Below are 27,776 nucleotides of genomic sequence, written 5' to 3' on the forward strand. Positions count from 1 at the left end.
ACTCGATGCGGAGGCCGAGGCATGTCCCCTCTTTTCGAAAAAAATATATTTTTATTCACTACATGATATGTGTTTTGCTTGGAGCATCGTGTATTATATGAGTCTTCGCTTTATTTGATTTTTAGTTTGACACAATCATCCTTGCTGGACACACTTTTTGAGAGGGACACACATTGATCGTGAATTTATTAGAATACTCTTTGAGCTTCACTTATATCTTTCGAGCTAGGTAGTTGCTCTAGTGCTATCTTTAAGAGAATGACAGTGATTATATTTTAAAGAAATTGATGAACTCTCAGGCTTCACTTATACTATTTTGAGAGTCTTATAAATAGTATGGCAATTTGCTTGGGTTACGAATTTAGTCCTAATATGATGGGTATTCAAGAGGGATATAATAAAAACTTACACGAAGATCATTGAATATATGAGAAGTTTGATTCCTTGCATTTGTTTTGGGATATAAAGATGGTGATATTAGAGTTATGCGTGGGTAATTGTGGTTTAGTAAGAATATTGGTGTTAAAGTTTGTGATTCCTGAAGCATGCACGTATGGTATCTTGTTATGCTATGAAATTGGAGCATGATTTATTATTGATTGTCTTCCTTATGAGCGATGGTATTTTCTTACTAATCTATCCCCCTAGGGGCATCCTGAAAGGATCGAGGCGAGGTGTCTAGAGGGGGGTGATTAGACCCTCAACAAGTAAAAGTGGCAGTTTTTAAGTTCTTCGAGTTAAGGTGGAGTTTTAGCACAAGTTTAAGCATTCACAATACATTTCAAGCAAGCATGGCAAGAGTATGAGCAGCCCAAAGAGTAAAGCATCCTAATTGCAAGAAAGTAAAGGGATTGGATTGGAGTGTGCAAATGCAATGAAGACACGAAGATTTTTGGCGTGGTTCTGATAGGTGATGCTATCGTACGTCCACGTTGATGGAGACTTCAACCCACGAAGGGTAACGGTTGCGTGACTTCACGGAGGGCTCCACCCACGAAGGGTCCACAAAGAAGCAACCTTGTCTATCCCACCATGGCCATCACCCATGAAGGACTTGCCTCACTCGGGTAGATCTTCACGAACTAGGCGATCTCATTGCCCTTACAAACTCCTTGGTTCAACTCCACAATCTTGTCGGAGGCTCCCAAGTGACACCTAACCAGTCTAGGAGACACCACTCTCCCAAAGGTAATAGATGGTGTGATGATGATGAACTCCTTGCTCTTGTGCTTCAAATGATAGTCTCCCCAACACTCAACTATCTCTCACAGATTTGGCTATGGTGGAAAGATGATTTGATTGGAAAGCAACTTGGGGAAGGCTATAGATCAAGATTCTTGTGGTTGGATTGGAATGTCTTGGTCTCAACACATGAGTAGGTGGTTCTCTCTCAGAAAATGAGTAGTGGAAGTGTAGGCACGTTCTGATGGCTCTCTCTTGAATGGAGATGGGATGGAGGGGTATATATAGCCTCCACACAAAATCCAACTGTTACACACAATTGACCCAACTTGGGCAGACCGAATAGAAGAACTCGGTGAGACCGATTTAGTTCAAAACGTGAACATTAGGAATCTCGGTGGGACCGACATGATCAACTCGGTGGGACCGATGTGCTAGCGTTAGGGCAAAACCTCATCTCGATGAGACCGATTGCATGAACTCGGTGAGACCGATTTCAGCAATGAGCAAACAAAGAGTTGGTCAAGCAAACTTGGTGGGACCGATTGCACATTTTGGTGAGATCGAAATAATTACAATAGGTAACAGAGAGCTTGCAAGGCCATCTTGGTGAGACCGAGATCCCTATTAGTGAGACTGGATTGTTTAGGGTTTCCGGCAGTGGCTAGGTCAAATGAACTCGGTGGCGTCAGATAGATCAAATCGGTGGGGCCGAGTTTGACTTTAGGTTTTGGATATATGTGGAAATAAGAAAGTGCACTACTGCAGGATGCTGCTAACGCGGCACTACGATCAGAGGCCCTTCGACGAAACTGTGTGCGATTCAATAATCGCAAACGGTGGTGTAAAAAATGTCAAAAAAGGTGCAAAACGTTTGCGATGGAGGATACATCAAACACGGTTTAGATTTTAGTTGCGTGTGCGACGCAGGGCATACGGTTCAGTTCAATTAACTGTTTGCGATGAGGAGGAACAAAATAAACGGGTAGCCAGATGGAGGTGTGTGCGATATACAGCATACGGTTCACTCGGATGAACTGTTTGTGATTAGGCAACAAAAAAGAAACGGTCAGCCAGATCAAGGTGTGTGCGATATAAGGCATGCGGTTCACTCGGATGAACTATTTGCGTTGAGACAAGAGAACAGAAACGGTTCAATATATCAAGATTTGTGTGATACGCGGCAAACAGGTATGTAATCAGAAATGTGTGCGAAGACCGATAATAACACAGACGATCGCTTCTAATAAGACGTATGTGATATGCTCTGTCTACGCAACATCTACTCGCCATTGGGGGATGGGCGGTCATCCGGATATGCCATAAGGATGCGAAGATGCATCCTATATCAGCATGGACTAGCTGTTCCACCAGTAGCTCATGTAAGATAACTCTCAAGTTAAGTGTGCTCAGGCTGGAGCAGCCATCAGATGGGTGACTGGATGGGAAGTTGTGTTGATGTTAAATTAACTGATAGGATGGGTCATATCTGTCAAATAAATGACTGATATGACCCAGCCCATCAGTTAAATTAACCTCGAGGTCCTTGTTTTTTTAACACTTGTTAAATAAGGTCTACCGCATTACTTTTTGACAATGTGTGATACGTGGCATACAGTTGATCCAACCTTCCTGTTTGTGATGGAATAAGCCGTGTGTGTTGTGGGCAAACGCTTGCTAGTATTCAACCATTTGCAATTGATGAATTCATCATCGACAGGTTCCCTAGTGTGGTATGTGTTCATCTGATCATCATCTACTTCTTGTGCTAGCTCTATGTTCCTTCTATGCTACGGGTGTGTTTGGTTGCAGTCATGGGCCGGAATGTCACGGGTCCAACCCATTCTAAGGCCTCGTTCCCGCGTTCGGTTCTCAGGTGGAACGATCATCCCCTCGTTCCCATGAACCGAATATTCGTGCCAGATCCGGAATGGGGTGAGACCCCCAAATCGAGCGGACCATGCGGAACCGCTCTTCTCCTTGTGCTCGCGCAGCCCTATCTCTCTCGTACGGCTCCTCTCCCCGTCTCTCCTCTCCCGCGAGTTGCGTCGCCAGCCCTCCTTCTCCGGTCTGCACCGCTGGCCATCTTCCTTCGATCTACAACGCCAGCTCCTTCGTCTCATCCTCCTCCGAAGCACAGTCTCCCTCTCCTCTGAACCACGCGCGGCGGGCGAGCAGGTTCATGTCGATCTTGAAGCAAGGCAATAGCGGCACCACACGTCGGAAAGCGCCGCGCCGCCGTGCTCGACGGAGAAGCCGGCCGTGGTCGCGCGTGGGGACACCAAGGCCAAGCCGCTTATCCAGCCGGTCGCCACGCTCGGCTGTTATTTTTCTTCTCTTGTAGCTGCTGATTATCTTGTGGTTGAATTCGATTCTGGTATCTCACACCCCTGTTTGTTGCGTGGATGGATGGATTCTATTCGTTGATGCTCAAACAAAAATTGCTTGAGTCCAATTCGGTGATTCTCACACCCCTGTTCAGCGAGGCAGACGGCAGGTTTGTTGTCCCGATTCAGTTCTGCGAGGCAAACTTGAGTTGGAGGAACTACTTATCCAGAAAAGAAAAAGTTAAATGTACAATGACTTTGTTTTACGTGAAACTTTGGCACCGATTTAAAAAGTAAAAATGTTTATCTCCATGGATGATGGCCACATACAAATCCATTCCATTCCATCCATCAAACCAAACATCAATATGTAACCATTCCATTCCTTCAAATTATCCGCACCAAACACGAGAATGGAACGGACCCATTACACTGGAATGGAACCATGACATTCCATTACACTTCGTTCCCGAACCAAACACACCCTATGTTTCCATTAATTTTATGGTTTTTTATGAACACGCCACCATTTCCTGCCATTTCCTCACCTGTTTCCCGCCACCCAGCGATATTGCGCATAAACTAGGTGGCGCACGACGCACGGAGGCGACAAGCCCAGCCTGTAGCACATCCACCTTTTCCAAGCATGCCAACCCACCAAAGCGCCACCTCTGCCATCAACCTCGGGGACGAGGAAAACGGGTGTTGGTGTCAAAACCGGCGGATCTCGTGTAGGGGGTCCCGAACTGTGCGTCTAAGGCGGATGGTAACAGGAGGCGGGGGACACAATGTTTACCAAGGTTCGGGCCCTCTCGATGGAGGTAATACCCTACTTCCTGCTTGATTGATCTTGATGATATGAGTATTACAAGAGTTGATCTACCACGAGATCGTAGAGGCTAAACCCTAGAAGCTAGCCTATGTATGATTGTTGTTGTCCCATGGACTAAACCCTCCGGTTTATATAGACAACGGAGGGGGCTAGGGTTACACAGAGTCGGTTACAAGGGAGGAGATCCACATATCCGTATTGCCAAGCTTGCCTTCCACCCCAAGGAGAGTCCCATCCGGACACGGGACGAAGTCTTCAATCTTGTATCTTCATAGTCCAACAGTCTGGACAAAGGATATAGTCCGGCTGACCGACGACCCCCTAATACAGGACTCCCTCAGTAGCCCCTGAACCAGGCTTCAATGACGATGAGTCCGGCGCGCAGATTGTCTTCGGCATTGCAAGGCGGGTTCCTCCTCCGAATACTCCATAGAAGATTTTGAACACAAGGATAGTGTCCGGCTCTGCAAGACAAATTCCACATACCACCGTAGAGAGAATAATATTCCCACAAATCTAATTTGCTGACGCATTTTGCAGCATGACATCACACCACGGCCTGGTCATTATTCAAACCGTTTTTCACGACCAGCCACTGCACATATAGCGAGGCGGTTTCCTTGGCACGTCTTGTCGAAGCAGAGATCGTGTCCCCTTATCACGGGACTCTCATCAATACGGGTGTGGGTAACCCAACCGCGCCATCAATTATGGCGCTTGGGGAATAAGCGATTTTACCAGGTATGTGGGGAGGCGCGTCGCCTCTTCCGCCCTTATAAAGGGAAAATGATTCACTCTTTTCACCCACGCCTTCTTCCTCCTTGCTCATCCATTCTTGCACACTCGAGCTCCAGCGCCCAAGTTCGCGTTTTTCTCCTCAAACCACTCCAAGCATGTCCGGAGCGGGAGCCAAGTGGATGGTCTCCTCCCTCATGGAGGAGAACATCACAAAGCTACGAGGAGCCGGATATCTAGCCGCGGATATCGCACACTGGCTTCCAGATGCGGAGCAGATCATCCCTACGCCAGAGCCCCATGAGAGGGTGGTTTTCCTTACCCACTTCGTCCGCGGACTGGGATTTCCCCTCCACCCGTTTGTCCGCGGGCTCATGTTCTACTACGGGCTGGATTCTCACGATCTGGCTCCCAATTTCATCCTCAACATCTCGGTGTTTATCGTCATGTGCGAGGCCTTCCTCCGCATCAGGCCCCACTTCGGCCTATGGCTGAACACCTTCAATGTTAAACCGAAGGTGGTGGTCGGTCAGCAAGCTGAGTGCGGAGGCGCCATGGTGGGCAAAATGCCTAAGGTCACCTAGCTCGAAGGCTCCTATGTGGAGACCATAAAGGGGTGGCAATCGAGGTGGTTCTACATCACCGAGCCACGCGACACCAACTGGGTGGCGGCCCCTAAATTCCGATCCGGAATCCCCACACAGCTCACCTCCTGGAAAGAGAAGGGCCTATCCTGGGGTTCACCGATGGAGCTGACCGGACTCTAGAAATGCATCAGAAACATGATGAGCAAGAAAATCAAGCTTGTCAATGTGGTCCAGGTCATGCTCTTCCGCCGGATCCTCCCGTGTCAACGACGGGCATTCAATTTGTGGGAGTTTGACCCGGCCGAGCACCAGACATTGCGAGAGCTCTTCGACACGATGCACAAGGACGTCTGGAAGGTGTTGTTCAAGGGCACCGAGGTGCCTCCCCCCTACCGAGGACCGCGGACTCAGCGCAAAGCGTCCTGCCAATCCGGTGAGTTTTTCATATCTCATAGGATGTTTATTTTCCCCAGTTTAATCATGTGCGGGATCTAAGCCTCCATGCCATTTAACAGGACTGGGTAGAGACAGCGGAGCAGATCGATTTCCCAGCCCCCTGCCTAAAGATCCTGCAGATGCTCACCTAACGGAGATGCTGGTTCCGGCGCCTTACGAGGTGCCGGTGAAGAAGGCCAAGAAAAAGGCCACGGGGACCCAAAAGGGTCTCCAGCGCAAGGTTATATCGGACTCATCGTCCGAAAACTCCGAGGCGCACTCCTCCCACAAAGACGAGGAAGAGGAAGAGGAAAGTTCTCCCCCCCAGCCGGGGGGGACAAGAAAAGGAAGGCCGCCCCAACCAGGGAGGCCGAAGGGTCCAAGAAGGGATGGACCCTCCTCCCGGACTGCTCCACGACGGTCGCCTACAGCGACGACGAGTGGTTGCCCAGGGACAAGCCCCTGGCGAAGTCGTAAGTATCCGGATTCCATAGTAATTCATGGTATGTTTTATTGCGCTGCATTTCATCACACCGAACATGATTATGCAGTCCATCCCGAGTCCATATCGACGTATCTTCGTCGGATGGTTCTTTGGACCCGTCGGATATAAATAGCGATTCACTTCCGACCGCCTCCACCCCTCGACCTATGGACAACGTCGAGGTGTTGTCTCACAGGGCACCGAGGCGAGGGGAGGTAGTCCTGGAGGCGCCTCAAGGCGACGTTCCGGACCCTGGGCGCAAGGGGAGCAAGACTCCCATGGGCTCCGAATTCGGCCCCCAGCCGAACGCTGCGCCGGAACCTCCAGTGGTTCCGGACTCTGTCAGGCGACCCCCCGTTAAGAGGGGCAAGCCGCCTGTGCCTGTGGCCTCTGTCCATCCAGAGGCATCGGACAACTTGCTGGAAGCGCTTCGCGGCGCTTCCATTGACGAAGAACACCGCACTATCATGAGTGATGTGGTCAAGAAGGTTCAGTCCGCTAAGAGCGGACTAACTAAAGCCTGTGCCAGCCTCCTAACAGGCTTTGAGGTAAGTAACCAGATTATAAGAGAATGTTACCGCATAGACACTAGCCCCTGATGCTCTGTTTGGCGTTTGCGAAGAAAGGCTGAATAGAGGATCAAATAATAACCGCAGGAGTCTATGTGCATATGCAGGCTTCACTGCTAGCCACTGCTGCACGTACTGCGGAGGTCGCCGCACTGAAGCGGGACCTTGAGCGGTCCAAGGAAGAGCTCGGCCTTGCCAAAAGGCAGCTCGAAGAGAACAAAGGTAAGTTATACCCCGTCTGTATGTTGATAAGAAAAAAAACAAGGGTGGTTGCTTAGATAATAGGATCGTCATGAATTTTGCCACGGGCCACGACCGAAGTGGCGACCCTAAAGAAGGCGCTGTCCGAGGCCGAGGACAAGGCGGCCAAGGAGCGCATTGAGCGGGAAAAACAAGAGGCCCGGGTGGGCGAGGTGCAGCAAGAGCTCCAGGCTCTCGTCAAGAAACACGAGTCCTTGGAGCTTGACTCTAAGACGCGAGAGTCCGAGCTTGCGAAGGCCCTCGAAAGCGCACAACATGCCAAGGCCGAAGCCCAAAAGGCCCTCCAGGAAATTGAGGCGGTTAAGAAGATAGCGACGGGTAAGGCATTCAGTATGCAAAGCAAGCATGTGAGAGAAAATTTCCTTTTACTTACCCGAGTTCGGAGCTCTCCAGGAGCGTTCGCAGATCTACCCCGCAGTGTATCAGATGCCGCGGAATTCTACCGGGCCGAGGAGGGGAGCTCGACGGAGAAGTTGTTCTGGTCTCAGTATACTGGGACCGAACACCCTATGCCCTTGAGCGACCAGCTGAAGCAACTGGTCGAGCTCCACAAGGCGGCCGAACAGGCCATGAAGGGTCTTATAGTCCGGATGTGGCCTGGCGATCCCCTGCCTGATAGCTACTTCGGCCTGGTGAGGCGGCTTGTGAATGCCTGCCCGCGGCTTGACGTCATAAAGCGGTCTGTCTGCATCGAGGGCGCGCGCAGGGCTTTTGCCCGAGCAAAGGTGCACTGGGCGAAGCTGGACGCCGAGAAGCTGGTGAAGGAGGGGCCGCCGGAAGGCAAGGAGCATCGCCACCCCGAGATGTATTATAACAGTGTCCTGAAGGGTTCTCGCCTTGTGGCGGAGGAATGTACTAAGGATGTAATATTCGAATGAATGTACTCATGCGATCCTGTAATATGAAACGAGTTCATTTGTGCTATGCAACGCTTGTGAATTTAAAATATTACCTTCTGTGCGGCCGTTTATAAAATCTGAGAGTTGGCCAGTCGTCGGCTTCTGCCCCCATGTAACTAGTACTGAGGTGTTCGGGATAAACCTGAGCACTCTTTATCCCAATTTTGGGTCCTTCGAGGGAGGTGTTCAGCACAACGAACCAGGCAATCGGACTATAAGGCTTTATCACTCTCACTTAGCCATAGAAGTCTACAATTTTAAATTTTGGCGAAGCCCCTAGTATTCGGAAGGCCGAATTTGGGGCGCTATATACGCCTAAGTCGGGCAAGGCCGACTCCTCGCCCGAAGCGGAAAAAGTCTTTAAGGACTTGAGACCTCTCGAACAGCGACCAGCTCTCGCCTTATCATGACAGTCAGTTTTCGGCTTTCTCTACTGAGGTGCTCGTCCGGAAGAACCGGGACACAATCGCAGTAGTTCTCCCAGCGCTACCTTAGCCGATATTGCGGAACGTAAGGTACCAAAACATGGGAGCCGGGCAAACCCAACTATTGACCCAAGACATGATTCGGAGCTGATGCATATAATGCTATAAGTTCGGGGTGCCGCACTGTCGAAAGTGTTCGGACTTCTCACGCCGTATTATGGGGTATACTGAAGCCCCTGGCGTACTGGTCGTACCAGAATGTACGGGTGCAAGTTGTCGTAAATAAACAGACAAGGAAAAAAAAGAAGGGTAATGCAATAATAGACTAATGCTATGCATTGTTATTTAAATAATACGTCGAAGCGTACTGATACAAGTAGTGCAATAAGCAAAAAATAGGACTATTTGACATGTCCTATCCAAGGGTAAGCTGCGTATGGGTATTAAAAATGGGTACTTCGATTGTTATCAGAGACCACCTGGGGATTCCCTTGTACGTCTTAGCTTCTTGCCTCCTTGGTTGTTCCTTCCCATAATGTGTCCAGCAATCAGACTGTCGGAAAGGGCTTCCAGAGAGTAAGGTCCTGAAAGAGAGGAAATGATAAAGGTATACAGCCCCTGGGGCGGTTGAGCCGCATTGTGGGACGTGCCCTGGTCGTGCCCCCGCCTATGCCCATGGTATTTTTAGTGCGTAATTATGTACGCGCGGCACAGATTTCGTCGCTTGACTGGGACTAGGACGGGGGCCGAATTGCTAGGCAAGCTCTGAACGTGCCAGGCGATCCTGTTGCAGGTTACTCCGGACTCGCTTGAAGGTGTCCGGGGGCTTTATCGCCGAATTGGCGGTTTGCCTTAAAAGGCTGCTTTGTGCCTCAGCTGCGAGGGCCGCAGTGTGCTCCTCCGTGCGGAGCGAGCGTTCTGTGTTTCCATTGACTGTTATAACCCCACGAGGTCCTGGCATTTTGAGCTTGAGGTATGCATAATGCGGTACCGCATTGAATCTGGCAAATGCGGTTCGCCCGAGCAGTGCGTGATAGCCACTGCGGAACGGGACGATATCGAAGATTAACTCCTCGCTTCGGAAGTTGTCCGGAGATCCGAAGACCACTTCCAGTGTGATTGAGCCCGTGCAATGGGCCTCTACACCTGGGATGACACCTTTAAAGGTGGTTTTAGTGGGTTTGATCCTCGAGGGGTCTATACCCATTTTGCGCACTGTATCCTGATAGAGCAGGTTCAGGCTGCTGCCGCCGTCCATAAGGACTCGGGTGAGGTGAAATCCGTCGATGATGGGGTCAAGGACCAATGCGGCAGATCCGCCATGACGGATACTAGTGGGGTGGTCCCTGCGATCGAAGGTGATCGGACAAGAGGACCATGGGTTGAACTTTGGGGCGACTGGCTCCATCGCATAGACGTCCCTTAGTGCATGTTTCCGTTCCCTCTTGGGAATGTGGGTTGCGTATATCATGTTCACCGTTTTCACTTGTGGAGGGAACCTCTTCTGTCCTCCTGTGTTCGGCGGCCGGGGCTCCTCCTCGTCGTCGCTATGCAGCCCCTTGTCCCTGTTTTCGGCATTCAACTTGCCGGCCTGCTTGAACACCCAGCATTCTCTGTTGGTGTGATTGGCTGGCTTATCGGGGGTGCCGTGAATTTGACACGAGCGATCGAGTATGCGGTCCAAACTGGACGGGCCCGGATTGCTTCTTTTGAACGGCTTCTTCCGCTGACCGGATTTAGAGCCGCTGAATCCGGCATTGACTGCCGTGTCCTCGGCGTTGTCGCCGTTGTTGCGGCGCTTGTGTCTGTTACGACGCGGTCTGCCGTTAGTATCCTTTGTATCTGAAGTGCCATGACTTCTTGATGTGTTGTTGCTGCGAGCCAGCCAGCTGTCTTCGCCCGCGCAAAAGCGGGTCATGAGCGTCGTGAGGGCTGCCATAGACTTCGGCTTCTCCTGGCCGAGGTGCCGGGCGAGCCACTCGTCACGGATGTTATGCTTAAATGCCGCTAAGGCCTCTGCATCCGGACAGTCGACAATTTGGTTTTTCTTAGTTAGGAACCGGGTCCAGAATTGCCTGGCCGATTCCCCTGGCTGCTGAGTTATATGGCTCAAGTCATCAGCATCCGGTGGTCGCACATAAGTGCCCTGGAAGTTGTCAAGGAATGCATCTTCCAAATCCTCCCAACTGCCAACGGAGTCTGCTGGCAAGCTATTCAGCCAATGCCGAGCTGGTCCTTTGAGTTTTAGTGGGAGGTACTTGATGGCATGTAGATCATCACCGCGAGCCATGTGGATGTGGAGGAGGAAATCCTCGATCCGTACCGCGGGATCTGTTGTACCATCATATGATTCAATATTTACGGGTTTAAAACCCTCTGGGAATTTGTGATCCATTACTTCATCAGTGAAGCATAGGGGGCGTGCGGCGCCTCTGTGCTGGGCTATATCACAACGTAGTTCATATGAGTCTTGTCTGCTGTATTCGGCCCGGCTGTATTTGCTTTTAGTGTATCCGGCGTGACGGTCATCGTCCCGCGTTGGTGCATGCCCCCGTGATCCGTAGATCGATCTTGCATGTTTTGACTTGTTTTCCAATATGTCTCGCAGGTCCCGCGTGTTGCCCCGGGCCTTGGTATTTTTGTTTGATTGGCGGCAGGGTGCGGGCTAGACTTCGGGCTGAAATGCCTCTCTGTCTCGGCCACGAGGTGGCCGATCAGCCGCATCATACGCTGGTGATGTAGGTTTCAATGCTTCCTCCTCGAGGTGAGGTAGCAACCTGCGCTTTGGATAACTCTTGGTTGGGCGCTCGAGTTCGTATTCCTCGGCTGCCAAGACTTCGGTCCATCTATCTGCTAGCAGATCCTGATCAGCTCGAAGCTTTTGTTGCTTTTTCTTCAGGCTGTTTGCCGTGGCTATAAGCCGGCGCTTGAAGCGTTCCTGCTCGACGGGATCCTCAGGCACGACAAATTCTTCGTCGCCGAGGCTCACTTCGTCTTCGGAGAGAGGCATGTAATTGTCATCCTCTGATTCTCCGTTTGCTGCCTGTTCCGGAGGGCTAGCTTGTTCATCCTCCCGCTCGAGGTCTGGCTGGAGGGGATTATCGTCGTCTTCGGCACTATCCGGAGCGTTATTGTCTCTTGTGCCGGTATCGCTGCTTTTGCTATGGCGAGACTTAGAGCGGCGCCGCTGACGTCGGTGCTTGGGTTGCTTCTTGGAGGGATTATCCTCCGTTGTCTTGTCGCCATCCCCTTCTTTGGGGGTGTCCACCATGTATATGTCATACGATGAGGTGGCCGTCCAGCGCCCTATGGGCGGTGGTTCTTGTTCGTCTCCTGCATCGTCGTCCATACCGTCGATGTCTTCGGAGCCGAAGTCGAGCATGTCGGTTAAATCGTCGACAGTGGCTACTAAGTGGGTGGTGGGTGGGGCACGAATTTCTTCGTCGTCCGCATCCCATTCTAGCCGGACATAGTTCGGCCAAGGGTCTCCCGACAGGGAGAGAGACTTCAACGAGTTTAGTACATCGCCAAAAGGCGAGTGCTGAAAGATATCCGCGGAGATAAACTCCATGATCGGTGCCCAATCGGATTTGATGGGCACGGACACAAGCGGCTCGGAGTCCGTGGCCGGGGACGAATCCAACGGTTCGGCAACACGGGTCTCGTAGGAGGTGAAGTCAGTATTCGGCGCTATCGCCACTGAGTGTGCGGCCTCCATGGCGGGGTCCATCCACCCGTCCAGAGATGGCGCAATTCGTTCTGGATTGAGGGCCGGAGTAGTTGCAGGTGTGATCTCCCAAACATAGTACGACGACAGAGCTAAATCATGCTCGTCGTGATTGTGCGGCGCACCTGACATGGGCTCGAATCCGTCGAAGATCAAGTTTTCGCCGATGTCGGCAGTATAGTTCATGTTTCCAAACCTGACCTGATGGCCAGGGGCGTAGCTATCGATCCACTCCAGGTGGCCAAGCGAGTTAGCCCGGAGTACGAAGGCGCCGAATACGAAGATCTGTCCGGGGAGGAAAACCTCACCCTGGATCGCATCATTGCCATCAAGTTGTACGATGATCGAAGGAGCCATCAAGCCTTACAGTGACGGCACAGTGGAACTCTCAATGAAAGCACCAAGGTCGGTGTCAAAACCGGCAGATCTCAGGTAGGGGGTCCCGAACTGTGCGTCTAAGGCGGATGGTAACAGGAGGCAGGGGACACAATGTTTACCCAGGTTCGGGCCCTCTCGATGAAGGTAATACCCTACTTCCTTCTTGATTGTTCTTGATGATATGAGTATTACAAGAGTTGATCTACCACGAGATCGTAGAGGCTAAACCCTAGAAGCTAGCCTATGGTATGATTGTTGTTGTCCTACGGACTAAACCCTCCGGTTTGTATAGACACCGGAGTGGGCTAGGGTTACACAGAGTCGGTTACAAGGGAGGAGATCCACATATCCGTATTGCCAAGCTTGCCTTCCACGCCAAGGAGAGTCCCATCCGGACACGGGACGAAGTCTTCAATCTTGTATCTTCATAGTCCAACAGTCCGGACAAAGGATATAGTCCGGCTGTCCGAGGACCCCCTAATCCAGGACTGCCTCAACGGGCAGGCGCAATGACCCGTCGAGGCCGAGGTGCTCCCCGGCAACACGGTGGACGACCCCGTGATGTGCGTCATCGCCAGGGTTGAGCAGACCTTTGGCGCATGGCACTTGAGCGCCGCGAATCAAGATAGGCATGTCAGCGCCAATAGGCTGCAGCTCGCCGCACAACATGATCGATGGCGCACCACAGAGCAAGCTAGGCGCGTCCGCGCCGATAGGCTGCGGCTGGCCGCACGGCGAGACTGTTGGAGCACCGCAGAGCAAGAGGCACGGCGCGCTGCACGGCAAGAGCGGATCCATCGGCGCTTGCCTGCTATCGACACGGCGTCGCAGCTGGGTACACGTCCCGTCAGTACCCCCATTACTCGCCAGGAGTGGGCAGAGGCCCTCTGCGCCGTACTTACACCAGAGGACGGCCGCACCGTACTTGCACCGGACGCCCACCGTGCCGTTCGCATGGGTCGCGCCGTTCGCCTTGTCCGCGGCCCGCTCGATGCCAACGCGCTGGTCTGTAAGCTCGACCGCCTCCTTGTCCCAGGTGTCCACCTGGGCGCAGTAGAGCAACATGGTTGTCGCATCCTCGAGCTGGTGATCTCCGATGAAATAGCCAACCTGGAGCTCGAGATCACGCTCCAGATGTACCACGAGCATGTCGACCACTTGGACAAACGCCTGAACGAGTTCAGGCAGAGCCAAGAGCTACCGTAGGCAAGGGCTGCTGGTCATGGTCTCATGGACGCGTTTTATTTTGTTGAGTCGTTTCAACGTGGATAGCTATGTATTCACAGCAATCATAGTATTGCTCTGTTTATTCCTCTGTTTCAATGTGTGTACTCTGTTTTTCATTCTTATATGTTCTGTTTCAATGTGTGTATATACACTTTCCATTCTGTATATGTGGATGATACAGATAGATTCAAATTAGTATACAAAAACAGATAGAAAATGGAATTCATAATATATATATATATAAATTGTTCATTAGTTCATCATAGAATATATATATATATAATATCAGCACATATACGTGATGATACTTAACTAGTAGGTACAATGCATAAAATTGAAAACGAACAATACTAAAACTAATAATCCCTCCTGGGGCCAGTATTCCGGCAGCCCCTCGCCAGCAGCTCCCTGGTGCGCGACGTCTTCCCAGTGCGTAGGCATTACTCCGCCTCCTCCGCCTCGCAGCGCTTGACGTACCGATCTGCCTCTTGCTGGCGGACGAGCGCGAACGATCTTGCCATTTCCTTGGGCGCCCACCAGAGCTCCTCGTCGGTGGCACGCTGGAGCTTATCGGCCCACCTCCAGGCAGCGACGAGGCGCCCGGTGCCTTTGACCTTCCTCGCGAAGTACCCGTCTTCGTACACCTCCTTCGCACGACGACGCGCCCGCCCCCAAAGCTCCGCCGCCTCCTTTTTCAAGGCGACGTCACGGGTTTCACATGCCGCCTGGTACCTGGCTTCCTCCTCCGCGATCTCCTTCTTCAACGCCACTTGCCTGGCTTTCTCAGCCGGCGGCAGCGACTTCCACAGACAAAGATTGTACTGGCCCCAAAACCAATCCAAAGTTGGGGGGTCCGGCGCAACCTCGTCTAGCGGTGCGTAGGGGTCCTCGTCGCTGCTATTCGAGTGAGCGTCCTTAGGGGGGCAGCGAATCCTCGTTGCTGCGTGGGCTGACCGGCAGCGCCATGGCAGAGATTTGAGAAAGAGAGAGAGAGAGAGAGAGAGAGGAGCAAGGGGAGGATGTAGATGAGAATGCAGGCGGGACAACGTGAGCAAGGTAGTATTTATTGGCGGCCGGAATCTAGATCGACGGGAACAGTACACACGCCGGTCGCCAGAAATTACGAGTACCGTAGTTTGAATTACACACGATTCCCGCAGCAAAATCCGTGTGTGAACATAATAGCTGACTATTTCCAATACAGAACCGTGCTTGATTAGTGATCCCCGCCACTCACCGACCAAACCTCGAGCCGCGAGATAGAGTGTCAATCGTGTGGGGGCCGGTTGTCTTGCCAGATATTTACATTTTCTTTTTTGAACATCAGATATTTACATCGTCTGATGATTTTTTAACTCGCACAAAAATATGATTTTTCAAACCGTTATGGTTAGCCGTTGCATGTAGATGTAGTTCAAATTTTAATTACGGTCATTAAATGGCTAGAAAATCACTTAAATGTCTTTAAAAGGTCAAATGACCCCTGAAATTTTCCAATTTTTCACATGACAGTTGTATTAGTGCATGTTAGATGTAGAAAAAAAATTGAAGGCCGTAAAAGGAAGCTATCTCCCGTTCGTCATCAAACATGCATTGTTCCCTCTCGGAACCACGAACCATCTGGTGAGTTGCTTCGGTTTGTGAGGGGGGGGGTGTCCAAACTTTCGTCAAACAGGCCAATTTTTTTAACACATCATCTTGGTGGCATGACATTACATCAAGCAAGGTTTCATGTTTTTCTGATCATTTTTAATTTTTATTGGAATTAAAATGCCATGGCACACCATGCATGTGCCCATGCAGTGAGACCAATATGTTTGAAAATTCCTTCTATTTTACTGCACATGGAATTAACTCGCACACAAGTACACAAATATGATTTTTCAAACCGTTATGGTTAGCCATTGCATGTAGATGTAGTTCAAATTTGAATTACGGTCATTGAATGGCTAGAAAAACCCTTAAATGTCTTTCAAAGGTCAAATGACCGCTAGAATTTTCCAAATTTTCACCGTATAGTTGTAGTGGTGCACGTTAAACGTACAAAAAATTTGAAGGCCGTAAGAGGAAGCTATGTCCTGTTCATCATCAAACATGCATTGTTCCCTCTCGGAACCACGAACCTTCTAGTGAGTTGCTCCGGTTTGTGAGGGGGGTGTGTCCAAACTTTTGTCAAACAGGCCAATTTTTTTACCACATCATCTTGGTGGCATGACAATACATCAAACAAGGTTTCATGTTTTTTTGGTCATTTTTTAATTTTTTTGAATTAAAATGCCATGGCACTCCATGCTTGTGCCCATGCCGTGAGACCAATATGTTTGAAAATTCCTTCTATTTTACTGCACATGGAATTAACTCGCACACAAGTACACAAATATGATTTTTCAAACCGTTATGGTTAGCCGTTGCTTGTAGATGTAGTTCAAATTTGAATTACGATCATTAAATGGGTAGAAAATCCCTTAAATGTCTTTCAAAGGTCAAATGACCGCTAGAATTTTCCAAATTTTCACAGTACAGTTGTAGTGGTGCACGTTAAACGTAGAAAAAATTTGAAGGCCGTAAGAGGAAGCTATGTCCTGTTCGTCATCAAATATGGATTGTTCCCTCTCGGAACCATGAGCCTTCTAGTTACTTGCTCCGGTTTGTGAGGGGTGTGTGTCCAAACTTTCGTGACACAAGCCAAATTTTTTACCACATCATCTTGGTGGCATGCCATTACATCAACCAAGGTTTCATGTGTTTCTGATTTTTTTTAATTTTTTGGAATTAAAATGCCATGGCACTCCATGCATACATATGCATGTGTCCATGTCGTGAGACAAATATGTTTAAAATTCCTTCTAATTTACTGCACATGGAATTAACACACACACATGTACACAAATATGATTTTTCAAACCGTTATGGTTAGCCATTGCATGTAGATGTAGTTCAAATTTGAATTACGGTCATTAAATGGCTAGAAAATCACTTAGATGTCTTCAAAAGGTCAAATGACCCCCGAAATTTTTCCAAATTTTCACATGACAGTTGTATTAGTGCATGTTACACGTAGGAAAAAATTGAAGGCTATAAGAGGAAGCTATCTCCCGTTCGTCATCAAACATGCATTGTTCCCTCTCGGAACCACGAGCCTTCTAGTGAGTTGCTTGGTTTGTGAGGGGTGTGTGTCCAAAGTTTCGTCACACATGCCAAACTTTTTACCACATCATCTCGGCGGCATGACATTAGATCAACCAAGGTTTCATGTGTTTCTGACATTTTTTTAATTTGAATTTAAATGTCATGGCACTCCATGCTTAATTGTGTCTTAGCCGTTGGAATCAAATCGCACACAAGTACACAAAATATAACTTCTCAGACAGTTATGGTTAGCTGTTGCATGTACATGTAGTTCAAATTTCAATTACGGTCATTAAATGGCTAGAAAATCACTTAAATGTCTTAAAAGTTCAAATGACCCCTGAAATTTTCCAAAATTTGACATAACAGTTGTATTAGTACTACAAAATTTCTCGTTCATTTAAACCACCATCCGTTGCCAGTTTACTCCAAATTCGTCTTTCACAGCTAATAAAAAATATCTACAACATCACACACACAGTTGTTTTCTAGGAACCGTTTGCGATGAAAATATCTGGGTCTATTTAAGTCTCCCTCCTTAAGCTTCGCCGGCTCATCTGCTCCAGTGCCGGCAACCCCCGAATCCACAAATCCCGATCCCCATTCCCGCACCCCCTTCTTGCAAAGATGACACCGTGGAAACGCTTTGTGAAGGCCCGAACGATGGTCGCGTCCCCCCCAGCGCCACCGCATGTGACGATAGCGCGGCCGCCTACGCCGAGAGTGCCGCCGCATCGGCATTGAGCGTGGCCGCTTCCGCCGAGAGGGCGTCTGTGGCAGCCGACAGGGCAGCTGCAGCAGCCGAGACGGATGCAGCTGCTACTGCGACGGCGGCTGCAAACACCGAGATCGCTCGAGCTGCTGTCCGTGCGCCCGATGTCGCCCTGGACCGGGTCGAGGCTATCCATGCCAAGATCGAGGATGCACAGACCAAGATATTCCAGGCCACCTCGGACTCCAGTATGCAACCCATGTCCGAAAAGGCGGCGGTGGCCATGGAGCACCTGCTTCCTCATGAGGTCACCGAGCGGGAGCTGGAGATGCGGAGGCGACGGAGATCGAGGAGCGCCGGGAGGAGGAGTTGCGCGTGGCCGAGGTCGAGGTAGAGAAGAGTCTGTCCGTCGAGGAATCGGCGGTGGAGTACCAACGTGAGCTCTGGCGCAGCCACTACGACGAGTACTACAACCTTGAGGGCGGCGCCGAGGACAAGGACGAGGACGCGGTCGACTTCAGCAGGGGGGATGCGGAGTCCACCAACGGCGGCATGTCGCCAAGACAAGTCATCGACGTCTCATCTCACACCGACGATGCATAGGCCGACGCAGCGGCGGATTTGTTAAAATTATGCGTACTCAGGCTTTGTTTTTAATGCTGGTCTTTTGTTAGAGCAATGTTTAGGCCAACTGGCTCTATTTAATTACTAAAATTGCTCGATTCAGTAAGTGTGGTTTGTCTGCTGTACGCTCTTTTGTGTGTCCAAATTAGCAAGCAATGTTAAATTATGCAATGACGTAACCGGGGAAATTTCCACCAAAATTTGAATTACCAAACTCATCCCATGCGCGTAAAGCAGAAGAATCGTTTGCGATGCACACAATCATTCAAAGTGAATGGTCCGGCGGCACCGCGCGCAAAGTTTCCCTCCACATTTCCAAAATTTTGGCCTACTGCCAAAATATCTACCCCCGCTCCCCCCCCCTTCCCCACCCCCTTTTCTCCCCAACCACAAGTCACATTTCCCCTGTTTCCTCCTTCCTTCCTTCCTTCCTTCCTTCCTTCCTTCCTAAGCTATAGCCGCTTCCTCGCTCTAGCCGTCTCGCATCCTACCGCCGGGATCGCCATGGTCTTCTTCAAAGACCTTCCTAGTGGTTCCTCCTCCGGCGACGACTCCTTCACCACCCGGGTATGCCTCTCTTCTCTCTCTCGGGCTATGACTTGGAATGAAGGATTTTTACTCGGCGGTCGATTTGAGTCACTTCTTCCTCTTGTAGCTCCCTAGGACCATCAGTGGCAACGAATGGAGCGGGGTGGCTGAAGATGTATCTGCTCGTTGTCACCATCAATCTCCATGCGTGAAGCTAGTTGCGTTTGAATCTGTGGACAGTGGGAGGAAGTTTCTGGCATGTGAAGAGAAGGTTAGACCCTCTTTCGTTGCTACAAATCATTTGTTAGATGTGATTCAGACACTGTCACGGTCCCAACCCATTCATACCACACCCTCAACCAAACGCATCCTAAGACAGTGTCACAGTTTGTACCTAGTATATAAAATTGTTGCCATCTCATCAGCGGTGCCATTAGAAAATTATTTGGCACCACTTCAGCAGTTTGTGCCGCCAACTTTGGTCCACACATCCAAGCAGCCAAGCAGTAAAATACTAAATCTTTATTGCACGAAAGAACTGGGCATCAGAGCGACTAGGTGCTCCGGAGTCCAGGTCCCTGATTTTTTCCGCTGCATCGGCTCGCCCGTGCAGGGCACCGGTGTGAGATGTAGCAACAATTGTCTTTACACCAGTTTTGGCATACATAGTGGACGGCCTAAGTGCTATTAGTTCTATGTTACTAAATTTGTGCATGTACACACCTGTTAGTATCAATTTGCTGTCATCCAAACACTATGGCCATGCTGTTGCAGTTATATTTACCTTCCCCATAAAATGTTCAATTTGTTATTTATTGTACATGAGTAAGAACTTGTAGCGTTGTTGCAGTTAATTATAGCTTCTGATGTTCCAGAATTTCGTTGTTGTCTCAGTAGCAATTAATTCATTTGCACATTGATCTTTTTGAGAAGATATGTCATAATTAACATGTTTCTTCAGTTTTTCAAAATAAGCATTGGTGATTTTCTATGTTGCTATAAACCCATTTCCCCTACAATTGTTACTGATCTAGTTTTAAATATTATACGATAAACAGAAGTGTTCTTATTTGGAGTGGGTTGATCAAGAGTGGCCACAGTCTTTGAAGATGTGCCTAGCGAAGCTCTAGAGCATGTATGAGGAAGAGAACAGAGAAAATGTTGTCAACGCTAAAGAATATTTGAAGATGCGGGATAAAAAGAGGAAGGTGGAGAATGAGCTCAGATTTTTTAAATCATACTTTGCTAAGATGGTGTTGGCGAAGCAGGAGGCACTTTCCTAGTTGGCCAGTGCAAAACAAGTTCTTACTGAACTGAAAGCAGAGGTGGATAAGATGAGCCTGGATGATCTCGACTAGGGAAATGAATAAATTGTTCTTATGAAGTTGAACTAGCTATATGTTGTATTATGTTGTTTTCATGTAGCTATCATACTATGATGTTATAATATATTTATGTGCCTGATATGAAATTGGCAAACAGCTGTTCGATATGAAATGTGAATTTGTGTAATACTGGAATTATTAATTGTAAACTAATAAACATGCTAAATGTGTCATGGAACTTTGCAAACGGTTCTAGCAGTAAAAGCACTTGTGATGGATAGCCCAGTGCCACACAGTTTTCTTCATCAAATCATGTGTGATGTAGTTGATAAAAGCAAACAGTTAACCAAGGCAGAGCATGTGTGATAGTTACACCTTTCACACACGAGCCTACACATAAAACTGTGTGGGATGTACATACGAACGGAAACGTTTTCCCTGGATTGACTGTGTGGGATGTACATAAGAACGGAAACGTTTTCCCTGGATGGACTGTGTGGGATGTACATAAGAACGGAAACGTATTCCTTGGAGTGACTGTGTGTGATATACATACCTACGGAAATGCTTTTTGGGGATTCACCATGTGGGATGTACATACCTACGGAAATGATTGGGTTTCGATGCCTCGCCCGATCGCACACGAGCTCATTTGGTGTCCCAGGAGGGCCTATCCCCGACGATTTCTGGGTCGTGTGGGAAGGACCCCCCCTATCGCCCACACTCACTTGGTGACGGTTCCAAATGCCGTCGCGGAAAGGGGTTAAAGACCGTTTGTATAGAACCGATGCGTACCTGTGGTGGCTGAAGATTTTTGGAGCAATATCACTAAGCACTTTGAGCAAGTAGACCATTAAGCAACACCTCATCCCCTTTTAATAGTATTGGCTTTCCTATGGACTCAATGTGATCTTGGATCACTAAAATGAAAAAGAAGAGTCTTGAGCTTTTGCCAATTTTTGTCCTTAGCATTTTGAAGGGGTTCCGCATCCTCTTGTCCTTACCACGCCATTGTTGAACTCATCTGAAATATACTAGATAAAGGTATTAGTCCAACAAGAGATATGTTGACATTAATTACCAAAATCACCCAAGGAGTACTTGTGCTTTCACATGCGTAGTAGTACTTTGCTTCGAGGGTTACTAAATTCATGCAATAAGTATACGAGTTCTTTATGACGAATGTGAGTCCATGCATTATACGCACTCTTACCTTTCCTCATTTTGCTAGCCTCTTCGGTACCATGCCCCTTCTCACCTTGAGTTGTGGTGCAAACTTCACCGGTGCATCCAAACCCCGTGATATGATATGCTCTATCACACATAAGCCTCCTTATATCTTCCCCAAAACAGCCACCATACCTACCTATTATGGCTTTTCCATAGCCATTCCGAGATATGTTGCGATGCAACTTCCACCGTTCCGTTTTATTATGACAAATATCATCATTGTCATATTTCTTTGCATGATCATATAGTTGACATAGTATTTTTGGCTCCGCCACCGTTTATATTTTTATACATGTCACGCTAGATCATTGCACATCCCGGTACACAGCCGGAGGCATTCATATAGAGTCATATTTTTGTTCTAGTATCGAGTTGTAATTGTCTTTTGAGTTGTAAGTAAATAGAAGTGTGATGATCATATTCATTATTAGAGCATTGTCCCATCTGAGGAATAAAAAAGAGGCCAAATGAGCCAAAAAAGAGAGGCCAATTGAGCCCAAGAAATAAAGGCCAAAGTGCCCAACAAAAAAATGAGAGAAAAAGAGAGAAGGGACAATGTGACTATCCTTTTCCACACTGGTTCTTCAAAGTAGCACCATGTTCTTCATGGTAGAGAGTCTCCTATTTTGTCACTTTTATATATTGCTACTGGGAATTTTTCATTATAGAACTTGGCTTGTATATTCCAATGATGGGCTTCCTGAAATGCCCGAGGTCTTCATGAGCAAGCAAGTTGGATGCACACCCACTTAGTTTTCTTTTGAGCTTTCATACACTGATAGATCTAGTGCATCCGTTGCATGGCAATCCCTGCTCCTTATTGATATCAATTTATGGGCATCTCCATAGTCGGTTGATTAGCCTCGTCAATGTGAGAGTTTCTTCTTTTTTGTCTTCTCCACACAACTTGCAACATCATATTCTATTCCACCTATAGTGCTATATCCATGGGTTGCGCTCATGTATTGCGTGAGAGTTGAAAAAGCTGAAGCGCGTTAAAAAGTATGAACCAATTGCTTGGCTTGTCGTCGGGGTTGTGCATGATAAATACTTTGTGTTAAGAAGATGGTGCATGACAAGATTATATGATTTGTAGGGATAACTTTCTTCAGCCATGATATTTTTAAAAGACGTGATTGCTTTTTAGTGTGCTTGAAGTATTATTGTTTTTATGTCAATATTAAACTTTTGTTTTGAATCTTATGGATCTGAATATTCATGCCACCTAAAGAAATATTACATGATAAACATGTTAGGTAGCATCCCACATCAAAAATTATGTTTTTATCATTTACCTACTCAAGGACGAGCAGGAACTAAGCTTGGGGATGCTTGATACGTCTCCAACTTATCTATAATTTTTTATTGTTCCATGCTGTTATATTATCAATCTTGGACGTTTTATATGCATTATTGTGCTAGTTTATATCATTTATTGGGACTAACCTAGTGCCTAGTGCCAGTTGCTATTTGTTCCTTGTTTTTTTTCTTTATAGAAAATCAATACCAAACGGAGTCCAAATGGAACAAAACTTTTTGAGGATTTTTCTTGGACCACAAGACACCCTTGGAGCTCTAGGAGGAGGCTAGATGAGCCACGAGGTGGCCACAAGCTCAGGGGGCGTGCCCCCAAGCTTGTGCGACCCTGGGGGCACTTCCAACCCGAATTCTTCTTCTCTAAATACCAAAATTCTTCGTAGACCAGAGGGCACACCAAAAATACTTTTCCGCCACTGTAAGTTTCTGTCTTCGTGAGATCCCATCTGGGAACCTTTTCTGGTACTCTGTCGGAGGGGGATTCGATCATAGAGGGCTTCTACATCAACCTTTCTACCCTTCTGATGATGTGTGAGTAGTTTACCACGGACCTACGGGTCCATAGCTAGTAACGCGATGGCTTCTTCTCTCTCTTTGATCTTCAATACAATGTTCTCCTCGATGTTCTTGGAGATCTATTCGATGTAATCTCCTTTTGCGGTGTGTTTGTTGAGATCCGATGAATCGTGGGTTTATGATCAGATTATTTATGAATATTATTTGAGTCTTCTCTGAACTCTTTTATGCATGATTTATATAGCTTTGTATTTCTCTCTGATCTATTGATTTGGTTTGGCCAACTAGATTGATTTTTCTTGCAATGGGAGAGGTGCTTTGTAATGGGTTCAATCTTGCGGTGCTCAATCCTAGTGTCAGAAGGGGACGTAACACGTATTTGTATTGTTGCCATTAAGGATAAAAATATGGGGTTTGTTCATATTCATTGGATCTGTCCCTCTACATCATGTCATTTTGCTTAAGGCGTTACTCCGTTCTTGTTAACTTAATACACTAGATGCATGCTGGATTGCGGTCGATGTGTGGAGTAATAGTAGTGGATGCAGGCACGAGTCAGTCTACTTGTCTCGGACGTGATGCCTATATACATGATCATTGCCTTGGATATCGTCATAACTATGCGCTTTTCTATCAATTGCTCAACAATCATTTGTTTACCCACCGTATGCTTTCTTTCAAGAGAGAAGACTCTAGTGAAAACTATGGCCCCCGGGTCTATCTTTTATCATATTATTTTCAGATCTACAAAATCAAAAACACAAAATACGTTGTTGTAATTTATTTACTTTTATTTTATTTAGCACTTTTACTTAGCTTTTATATCCATCACTATCACATCTCATCCTTGCAAGTAATCATGAAGGGATTGACAACCCCTTTATCGCGTTGAGTGCAAGTATTTGTTTGTTTGTGTAGGTGCAACTATTGGGGAATTGTGTGTTCCTCCTACCGGATTGATACCTTGGTTCTCAATTGAGGGAAATAATTATCTCTACTTTGCTATATCACCCTTTCCTCTTCAAGGGAAAAACCAACACAAGCTCAAGAAGTAGTAGGAAGAATTTCTGGCTCCGTTGGTGGGGAGGATCTACATCAAGCCTACCAAGTACCTATCACAAACTCACATCTCTTTCTGTCGGATCTCGGGTTCCGGCAAAACCCTTAAGGTTCGACTCTGGGGTGCGCGCGAAGATCTCTCCCTCACAGTTCATGCCCTCACACAATCCGCGTTCTCTAGGCTAGCTCGACGAACTCGCAACACAAGGGACACAAGATTTATACTGGTTCGGGCCACCGTTGTGGTGTAATACCCTACTCCAGTGTGTGGTGGTGGATTGCCTCTTGGGCTGAGGATGAATAGTACAAGGGGAAGAACAGCCTCCTGAGGAGACGTGTTCTTGTGCTTGATGAACTTGTGTGGGTGAGGATCGATCCCCTCCTACTGTGGTGGCTAGTCCTATTAATAGAGGCCCCAGTCCTCTTCCCAAATATTGAGCGGGAAGGGATCCCACAGCGGCCAATTTGATAGGGGATAGCTAGTACAACTTATCCTGACAGAAGTAGTCTTCGCCTGCCAAAGGCTCTGGTGGTGACACCGTCTTGGGCTCCATGGTGACCTCCATCCTGCCGTCCTGCCGGTCTTGGTCTCGTTGCACCGATATGGAAACCTTTGCCTGATGCCTCGGAACTCCTCACCTGCGCTTGCCTCCTTAACACCAAAGAGGAAACAAGGACACTGCGCACGCTGGCGCCCACCTGGTCTCGATCGTCATGGCTCACGTCACGAGAGCCTTGCGAGGTTTGCTTTGCCTTGATCTCTTTGCCCCTCGCGAACCAGCCTGGTGAGGCCGCTCCCGAGGAGGTCTTGCATCGTCCGCCTCGCGAGGCTTGGCCCCTCGCGAGGGTCTTGAGTGCTTGTTGGTGAAGGTGGGCCGTACGGGCCCGCTCGCAGAGCCACGCCGTGGGCCGCAGGCAGGCAAGTCTGGGGACCCCCGTTCCCAGAACACCGACAGTAGCCCCCGGGCCCAAGACGCGCTCGGACTTGGCTTCGTGGCAAAGCCAAAGGGCAAGTGCGGAGCGCCGCGGGCCCCCACAGCCTGCGGCCTTGGTCGACGCATGGCGGTTGATTAGACGTGGGCGTCTTCGCTTCCCCACGCTGCCTCGGCAACTGCCCGACTTGACAAGTCCCTGCGACATGCAACGAAAAGTCATCATTACCTGTGATCATGGGGGGCGCTGGTTGGCCTTCTCCTATTATAAATGGGTAGGGGCAGAGCCCCCGTCGCCCATCTCTTACCATTCCGCTCGCTTCTTCCCCCTTGCTCCATTGCTAGCAGCGACGCCAATGGCGCCGTCGAAAAGGTTCTCCGCCGCGGAGAAGGGGAAGGCTCCTTGCGAGGGGCCTGGCTCTCCGGCGCCCAAGCGTGGAAGCGGCCGTCCCCACAAGCACACCGGGTCCCCAGCCGCAGGCCCTCGCGGCCGCGGCGGTGCCGCTTCGCGTGGTGGGGGTCGCCCCGGTCGCGGCGGCCCTATCGATTAAGGGAGACGTGCCGTGGTCGCGTGGCCTCCCTGGACCCGCTTCCACTCGGCGGAGGTGCTGACGGAGTTCATCGTCTGGTCGGAGGACACGGCCGGCAACTGGCTTCAGCTCCCGCGCTTCTTCGTCGACGAGCTGTCGGCCGCAGGTCCAGGCGGGCTCTTGCTGCTGCAACATGGCTTACTGGGTCGCGGTTGAGGTCTCCTTCGCAGGAAACATAGCCCTGGCCCGCGGCTAGTAGACGTTTGCCTGCGCGCGCGGCCTTGGCAGGCGGTGCACCCTTCATTTCAAGTATGACGGCGATGCGACCCTCTACGTGAGGGTCTTTGGGGAAGATGGTCGCCGCGCCGGATGCTGCCCCGAAGTCAACGACGGCGACGAGGTGCTCGGCCTTGGCGATGGTCGTGAGGAGGATGAGGGCGAACCCGCCCTTGGCGTCGACCGCGTCTTGTCCAGCTACAGTGGCTCTTCCCCCGGCAACAGCTCCAGCAGCGGTGGTTACGACCAGCCACCGCGCCCGCTTCGAAGGTGGCACTGGGTCGTCTCGTCGTCGCGCCCCTGTGAAGCGCAAGGAGGGGTCTGGGTGAGCTCGGGTCAGCGCCAAGAGCAGGACTTCGCGGTCCACCACGAGGGCACGCGCCGCTTTTATCTTGTTCTTCCTTTCCTTCCTGTATTAAGGAAGAAACCAGTATGGGGCCCCGGAGGGGCATGCAAGGAACTATGATTTCCTAGTTCCAATGCTATGTTCATCGTCCCTGTGCTGTGTCGCAACGCCGTTGTTTTATGTAAGGATAACTTAGCTTGACGTGCTTGGAATAGCCGCTGGCCTTGACCCTGCGCTTTGTATCGCGATACCCGTAGGGCACGGATTAGGAGAGGCGCGCCAGTTTGTGGACTCGAACGAGAGTGCCTCGCAAAAAGCAGAAAAAGGGGAAACGCTCACGAGGGCATAAAAACACTCACGAGGGCACCTGTCCAGCCCCCTCACGAGGAATATGAGAGAGAGTACAGCAAACAGAAACCAAGGCAGAAGTCGGCGGAACCATCAAGGGGCGAAGCAGCAAAGAACTCCAGAAGCAAACTTTGATTAAAGAGGGGCGATCCAACTACGGAAAGCAATTGAAAAGCCGCGTCCGGCACCTAGTCTAGTCTTCATGTCTTCTCACTAGCGCGGAGCTAAGTGCTGCCACTTGGACGTGGGAGGGAGCCCCCTAGGCCCGAGGGCGGCACTCCTGAGACTCCGGGGTGTGTACGGCCCCACTCATTATTACGTGAGAGTGTCACGAGCGGAGACCTTCACAGGCACTGGGCCTTCTTCACAGGTGCTGGGCCTTTCTTCATGGGTAGAACTTCCAGAGGTGCTCGATGTTCCAGGCGTTCTGGATGGGTACCCTGTCCTGTATCAACATGCGTGCGGAGCCAGGCCTGGAGACATGGGCGACCTTGAGCGGGCCCTCCCACATGGGTGAGAGCTTGTGCAGCCCTTCCCTGGAGAGGACCCGCCTCAGGACGAGGTCACCCACCTCGAGCGTCCTGGGGCGGATGTTGCGGCAGTGGTACCGCCGCAGCGCCTGCTGATACCTTGCCGCCCGCAGTGCAGCTTCGCTGCGGCGTTCCTCCCCCAGCAAGAGGTCCATCCCCCGCGTGGCGTCCTGCTGCATTTCATCAAACGCTAGGACCCGTGCGGAGCAATTCTTGACCTCGTGAGGGAGGACCGCTTCTGCTCCGTAGACGAGGAAGAACGGGGTCTTGCCCGTTGGCTTGGTGGTGGTGGTGCGGACGGACCAC

Source organism: Triticum aestivum, chromosome 2D, assembly GCF_018294505.1.
Source record: "Triticum aestivum cultivar Chinese Spring chromosome 2D, IWGSC CS RefSeq v2.1, whole genome shotgun sequence".
Classification (NCBI taxonomy): Eukaryota; Viridiplantae; Streptophyta; class Magnoliopsida; order Poales; family Poaceae; genus Triticum; species Triticum aestivum.